Source organism: Trichoplusia ni, chromosome 2, assembly GCF_003590095.1.
Source record: "Trichoplusia ni isolate ovarian cell line Hi5 chromosome 2, tn1, whole genome shotgun sequence".
Taxonomy (NCBI): domain Eukaryota; kingdom Metazoa; phylum Arthropoda; class Insecta; order Lepidoptera; family Noctuidae; genus Trichoplusia; species Trichoplusia ni.
Window position 1 is genome coordinate 18,771,105 of NC_039479.1, and position 7,640 is coordinate 18,778,744.

General features: G+C 36.0%; 1 long non-coding RNA gene across 1 annotated transcript; it reads left to right on the top strand.

The window, feature by feature from the left end:
- The first annotated feature begins 751 nt into the window (after window positions 1-751).
- On the top strand, window positions 752-3,320 carry LOC113501164. Its single transcript, XR_003401273.1, has 2 exons — window positions 752-1,578; window positions 2,281-3,320. It is a non-coding gene; the product is annotated as an uncharacterized LOC113501164 (long non-coding RNA).
- Window positions 3,321-7,640: the final 4,320 nt, after the last annotated feature.

The following is a 7,640-nucleotide window of genomic DNA, read 5'->3' on the forward strand; positions in this document are numbered from 1 at the left end:
GAAATAATGCTCTTGTTACTGAACAAATAAATAAATATATGTAATAACAGACTTAAGGTAAAAAAACCACTTTATTTCTATCCAAGTTTCTCACTTATTACGACATTGAAAATGATCACTTTAGCCAATTCAACGTGTGCGTAATTCCTGTGAATATACAGTGGCGTTTTGTACTAACACAGGTGTGACACTGTCACACAAAATAAAGCTTCCATAATAAACAGTCGCTATGAATCGCACGCACACATAGCAACACGCGCACAGATGACTTGAATATCAGCTGTACTAACATTTTACTTCTTCTCTGAGACCAGAAAGAAGTCGGTATAAAACGGCCAACACTCAGAAAAAAATAAACTGTGGCCACTTTTTAAAATGGCGAGTTTTGTAGCGAGCGCCGTCGACGGCGGTTCGATGTAATTTAATTTCATGAGTGGCCTACCAAGGCTCGTACGCTGAATCGTAATAAGCAAACTTTGGAACAAGTTTGATAAGCTTTCGGGGCAATTACCAAGATTAAATAGCTGCCGGTAAGGTCTTTCTTAATGTAAACGGTGTACGTTGTAATGTTAAAATGTGGTTATGCGAAGGTTTTAAGTTTTATTGAGAGCTCTGGAAGTTGGTGCTGTTGTAGTGATGTTTTTCTTTTAAGTTCCGTAGAAGGTAACGGAAATGCGCATTGAAAACTTTTTCTTTACTTGAGTTTTGATTCAAAATGAATCTTTTATAGTTTTTAAACAAAAGTCAAAATCCTTATAAAACAAATATTTTGTACTGTATTTATTATAGTTTAGTAAAGAAAGTTTACCAGCAATATAATCAAACATAAAAACAAAGCCCCGCAAACATTTTTACTCCTGCTCAGTCTCATCTCAAAGGGTTTTGGAAGGAAAATGTTGACAATTTCAAGCTTGAATTACTTTAAAGCCTAAACAAAGGCAAGTACGCGGGCACTGATAGTCAAAATGTCCCCTAGGTAGCCAATTAGTGCGCGTTCCGTCCCTCTCCTAACGAGCTGTCAAACTTTTTGTACGCGCACCCTTTGTTTGGCGCAAAACTGGCCAATAATGACGATACTCGCGTATATTGACTGAGCCATGTAAAAATACTTTAAACCGACTTCTAAAATAAGGTTATATATTCAAACCGTTTATGATATTGTGAAAATTGAACTTGTAACGTTTTATTATAAGTTTTGTTAGATTTGTGAAGATGGTTTATTCTTACATGATTGCGTATTTGTCGGGCCCCGATTTGAGACTTTTGTCAGCTTATGTTAGGGTCTGAAATTAGTCGGGCAATCCAAAAAAGTATGCGCATGTAAATCGCTGTATCATTCAAGAATGCCATGCTGGTCAGTACATGTTGTTACACTTGTTTGTGAAATCTATAATGAACATAAAATTAATCATGAAATAATGGAATAACCTAATTAAAATTGAGTAATTATGATTCACTAAGTACATAGACAGGGAAAATGTGTTTATTTCCCTGTGTTTTGCCTCAACTATGTTTACATATTACATTTACCTACTCAACTCAAATAGTTGTCTGTGCGCTGTGAGTCTGTGAACTAAGGTAAATAATTGAAATATTTAATTTAAATTGATGTCATATTATTTGTTAATATTTAAGAGAAGTTAAACGGTTATTGTGGTTGAAGTTGAGATTAAAGTGAATCTTTTGGCATTTAGTTCAAGTTTGGGCCCGTTTGACATCGTATTTCTAGTTTAATACTGTACTTAGCCTAAAAAGTAATTTCAGTGAATCTTTTGAGTGACGAAACCAGGTTCCCCTTTTTAGTGCTCCATACCAAAAGAATTCAACGGAACTCTATGACTGAATGAAGGCCGATGAATGAATGGCAATTGGATTAAATTTTAAATTATTCCTATTCTCTTGGACATTTTGCTAATACAATAATTGGAAATTAATTGTATTGACCTTGAGTGTACCACCCCGTACTTAATTTCCAATTATTGTGTTGGAAAAATGCTTAGAATAATACGAAACGAGCCAATTTCCATTCATTCATCGTCATTGTAAATAGCAGAATTGAGGCCCAGGCTGTACCATATACCGCGATAGCTATAGTTAACTATTTCCCAGTTGATTTTTTTTTGTTGCCGCTATAGAACAAATAAGTTTGAGTAAAAAATGTTTGTCCCCCAGCCGACTAGCTTTTCTTTAGCCTATTTTTACGAATCCCTAAGACTTACGAGTCTGACTCGCACTTAACGGTTTTATTTAACTGGTATTATTCACTAATTATTATTTCAGATCTTGGACATCAACAATGAAATTCCTGGCGTTAGTGTTCGCGATGACAACCGTCCTCACCGTCCCCTGTCTGTCTGAACGCCTCAGTCTGTCTGCCTCTCCTGATGAACTGTTGCTGTACTTGTACGACGTTGTTCTTACCTCACATGTCATGGACCTGACAAACGATCAGGGAGCGGTTACCGATTTGACAGGTATGCCATGCAGAACAGGCGAGGCGCGGCTTACGAGTGGGGGAGCCTGTGTCGCTACAACCCCGGAACCTGATTCTCCGATCTATGATTATTAATCTTAAATGACTAACTTTGGTTTCTTGCACAGTCGGATCAATAGTAATGGTAAAAAAGAGGGAGTTCTGTTTGTTTAAGTCACTTCGGCAAGTGCATCCAGGCTAGTGTAAGTGTGGGTCTCCCACCACGTCTTATTATTTTGATAAATGGCGTAAAGCGACATCTTTCTTTCACATTCGCAATAATTTTGGACATGGTGGTAGGCCCCGTTCTAAATGTTAAGCCATTATAGGTTAGTGTTATGTTAATTTTTATTTAATGTAATTTATCATTTATTACAAGTAACAAGACTCAGAGTTAGTAACAATTTATTTACAATCTATGTTAGTTAAACCCTAATTAAAACATAACTTGTCAAACATTGCTGTTAGACAAATTTTGAGCGATCCACGAATATTTGTTCTGAGTCTCATGCGCAAAAAATCAAGTCTCGTCAATCGGGTGGGAAGCCCGAGTGACACAAGGATAATTTCAAAGTTAAGCTAAGCTTCATAACAAGCTTACATTGTATAATTAATGTCACTCAATTGTTATATGTACATATTTTATACAGCCAATCATTGAATTCCTTAATAAAAAGCGCTATAATAACATGATCTGTCAGAATAGTGGGATTGTACAGTTACCATTATTTTTTATGTATTGACAAGAAAGTCTACTATATTGTTTGTTTCCTCAGTAAAGATAAAAAAAATGATCATAATTGAACTTGTAATTGCATAAGAATAATATAAACTATTTATGTTATAATTTTTATTTTCTTTTACCTGTCCTTTTGTCTTTAGTAACCAGATCTGATAAATAACCAACCGATATTTTGCATGCATGTGTATATTGCGTGTTTCGGAAGTCACGTTAAATTGTGGGTCCCGGCTGTTATTCGTATATCTTTGACAGTCGTTACAGGTAGTCAGAAGCTTGAAAAGTCTGACAGCCAGTCTAACCAAGGGGTGTCGTGTTGCTCAGGTAACTGGGTTGAGGAGGTCAGATAGGCAGTCGCTCCTTGTAAAACACTGGTACTCAGCCGAAATCGATTGGAATGGTAGCCGACCCCAACACAGTTGGGAAAAGGCTAGGCCGATGATGATGTGTATATTGCGTGACAATGCAAAAATATGATCATATGGAGTTGTTCTGAAGCCACGATTACGGGCCTGTTGGTCGAGTGGTTATTGACCCTGACTGCTATACCGGAGGCCGTGGGTTCGATTCTGTGTCTGGGTGTAATTTATCTATATTATGTATGCATTTAGAAATATATAAGTATGTTTATTAGTTGTCTAACTCATAATACAAGTTCTGCTTAGTTTGAGACTAGATGGCGTTGTGTGAAAGTTGTGGAATATTATATTATTATGTCTATAGAAGCTCTTACATAAAATAGCCGCCCCATTGGTTACGATGTGTTAAGGTACTAACACATCGTCTCACAGTTCACGTAAAGTAAATTTTTACAATTCCTGTAAAACATTATTGTACCGACAACAAGAAAGAAAAAACAACTCAACTTTCAAACGAACCCAAAGTTCGAAGTCGAGGTAAGCAATGGTTGTTGAACAAACAATCATCAATTTGTGTGAATTTTGCAAATTACTTATTTGAATTAAAATCTCTTATTTGTAAACAACGTTATTGAGTCGTGACATTATACAAAATGACTCAAATACATTAATATTTTTCTGTCATTTAATTAATACACATACTTTCCTGTAATTATCCTCATTCATGTCATGTCATATCCTCCTCATATATAAGTAATAGAAGCTGAGCTAGTAAACGTTGTTTTTTCATATAAATATTTTGCATGGAATATCTGGTGTGAAGAATAAAAATAAACATGAGAATTTACTATAGGTATGACATTAAAAAAGTTCCTTCAGTTGTCTTCGCGTAGTGTCTACATATTGTGTGAGTAAATTGCGTTATCAACTTATTAAGTTGTTTGTACCAAAACATTTTTCATACCATTTGCAATATTTTCAACAATTCAACAAGTTTCGTGGATTTTACAAAGAAATAGCTTTAAAACAAGCTCTTATTTATTTTATTCCTTATTCATGTTTCTGTGAAGCAATGGGGCAATAGGCAATAAGCGACTGTGGGGTGGCGATCTTGTCTATGCCGGGGCAAAAAGCTGGATATTTCAAAAGACAGTTTGAAAAGAAAAGACTACCTTAATCTTTTGCCTAACTATAGCTTCCTTTACAGGCCAGTAAAAATTCCCTAAACTAGCCTGTGCGTGATTTTTCCGTGTTGGATTACCAAATAACGTGTAACATTACATCTATCTTTTGACACCTACTTATGTTATGTCACATTTAATAAATACAACAGAGGGTCCGTCTTCTAAACAATTTATAAGTCACAATTTTACAGGAATTTTATTAAAAAATTGCCAGCTATGTTCGTATGATTTCACGAATATTCAATTGATTTCGAGTCTTTGTGTAACTAATTGTGTTCCACGAACTCCAACTTAGTATTCAACTCGTCCTCATACCGTTTACCAGCGGGAATATAATTCAAACAATAAAGCATTGACAATAACACATCGGCTCATTCGATTTCCCTTCATTTATATGGGTTCGTCCGCTTGCAGAACTGTAGTTCCACTGAATAACTGAGTAACGAGTTAATTCTGTTAACTTTTGCGCAATGCCGGACAACGCTTTTGTTTTGTACGATTTCTGTTCTTGTCTGTATTTTCTCATTTCGTTGCAGAAGAATGAAAAATATATTTGAGTATTGTTCGTGACGCGAGTGTTGGTAAGGCTACTGTTATATATTAGACTGTGTTCAATCCACGACGAGTAAAAATAGGCCTTTTGTGTTTTCCCATATTTTTGCCTGGAATATCGGATATAGTGGAAAAAGCAGGACATGGAGATTAATCAAACTCAGTCGTTTACAAATTAAATTCTGAGTTAATTAAGGGTGTTAGTACCTCTTCAGAACATTTCATAATCATATCACATTTCACAAGCAGTTACCGTGCCAAAAGGTACTAGTTTTTTTATTAAATTCGTGTCATTATTTTTCCTATTGACGCAAGTTTTACAGCTAAAGAAGGGCAGACAGTGGTAGCAGAGTTTAACAAGTATAATAAATAAGATGATTTTATACTTCACCCATATTTGAAGAGGTTGTATTGGTAAAAGCAATAATAATTTCTATCTTCATACGTAATGAGTACTTTTGTCCCCCTTACAATGATCATCATTATTTTGCTTCCAATATTGGCCGCTGTTAACGAGATGTGTTGCAAATCAAACAAAATGCAGCTGATTGCGTGCCGTCGATTCATACGTAGTGTTTGCGGTCGCTAACTACGGCTGCTACATACAATATCCTGTTTTATGTTCAGGGAGAGAGATGGTGCTCTACGTCAAGTACTTCCGTCTCACTTCAACTGAAACATTACTAGGCAACATATACGAAAGAGTATTCATTATAATTTGGTTTCTTAAAAGCGTAGAACTCTTTGTATTGCATTCGTTAAGGTTTGTTATCGGTGCCTCGCAATAATAATATGGTTTGATATTTCTAAAATGCTTTAGTAGGTGAAGTATGTTGTCGTTTTCTGCGACTAACTGAACGGAACAATAATTCAAGGCAGAATTGACATACATAGTTGACGCAAAAAGGAAACAAATACGTACAAACAGGAGTACCTACTGCACTAATTAAGGACATCATAAATTCCCTGCTCGAAATCCCGACACTGGTTGCACAGATTTTCGTCTCCCATATTAACACTTTCATTCAGGTGGTCATCGAAACTCAAATAATAACGCATATATTGAGAAAATTCGCCAGTTTAAACTGAATGTTATATTCAATCAAACGTAACAAATTGAATTGTGCGAAGCCCGGGTGTCCGAACGGGCTGGGGTTTCCAAACAAATGGCGGACCAACGAACCGATGGCACTGTCAGCTTCCTTCAATATTTCTTATTTACATTTTGATTTATATGGGAAAATATTTGCTGAAGAATTATGGGATGAAGTCTTGTGACTGAGGATTTACGTCACGCTTGACTAGTTGAATTTGTGTTTGCGGATTGATTTGAGCTAAGAACTGCAACTTTCAAAGCGAAGGTTATTTATATTGCATCAAAGTGGCCATTGAAAGGATACATTCAACTCTATTGTTAAAAGTCGTTTTTCCACATCAATCAGTCTACGATTATAAAAGTAATCAAGAAAATCGAAACCCCAAACCAACACGTGACGTGACTGGACTTTTCAAAATCAAATCCATTATTAACCTTAAAAACCATACGAAAAGAAACGCATGCTGACCAACATAAATGTGACCTCCATATAGTACCCGGTGCAGTATCAAATCCGCGTTAAAGATTACAAGCGACTTTCGTTAGGAGAATCGCAAGGCAATAAATAACTCGACGCGACGCCAACGCGACGTCGCGAATACTGCGATACGTGAACGCCGCGAATTAGCGAGGCAGGACTTCGAAACTTACGTAAACGATAATGACGAAATTTAAAGGATGGTGGAGTTTACGGTGTCACTGGTTTAAGAAACATACTAGATTCTAGGAGTCATTTCTATGATATTAACCGTGAGTAGAAAACGCACAATTATACTAAAATGACATATCGTATCGATAATTCACGTGATTTCATACCTGTCATTAATTTTGCATACATTGTAATGATTTTGGCACCATTTCAAGACCTACCAGCCTCTTTTTTATCTTTGGAAAGCCAAATTATTTGTGTGTCTCGAAACTTGATTCAGTCATTTTTCAGCAATAAATTAGGTCCGTATTGAAACACCGTCCAAAGGCACAGTGGAGTGATGATCTGCGCAAGATGGCTGGCAGATGGATGCGAGCAGTCGAAGATAGATCGATGGCATGCAATTGGGGAGTGTTATATCCAGCAGTGGACGAATATGGGCTGATGATAATGATGGAACATTTTTATATATTGTATAATTCGAAAAGAAATGATTAAAATTAGATTTTCTTTTTTTAAATCTTCTATTTCTTCTTCAAATCATATCATCCAATATGTTTAATATGATACTGTGTTCCTAAAATACCG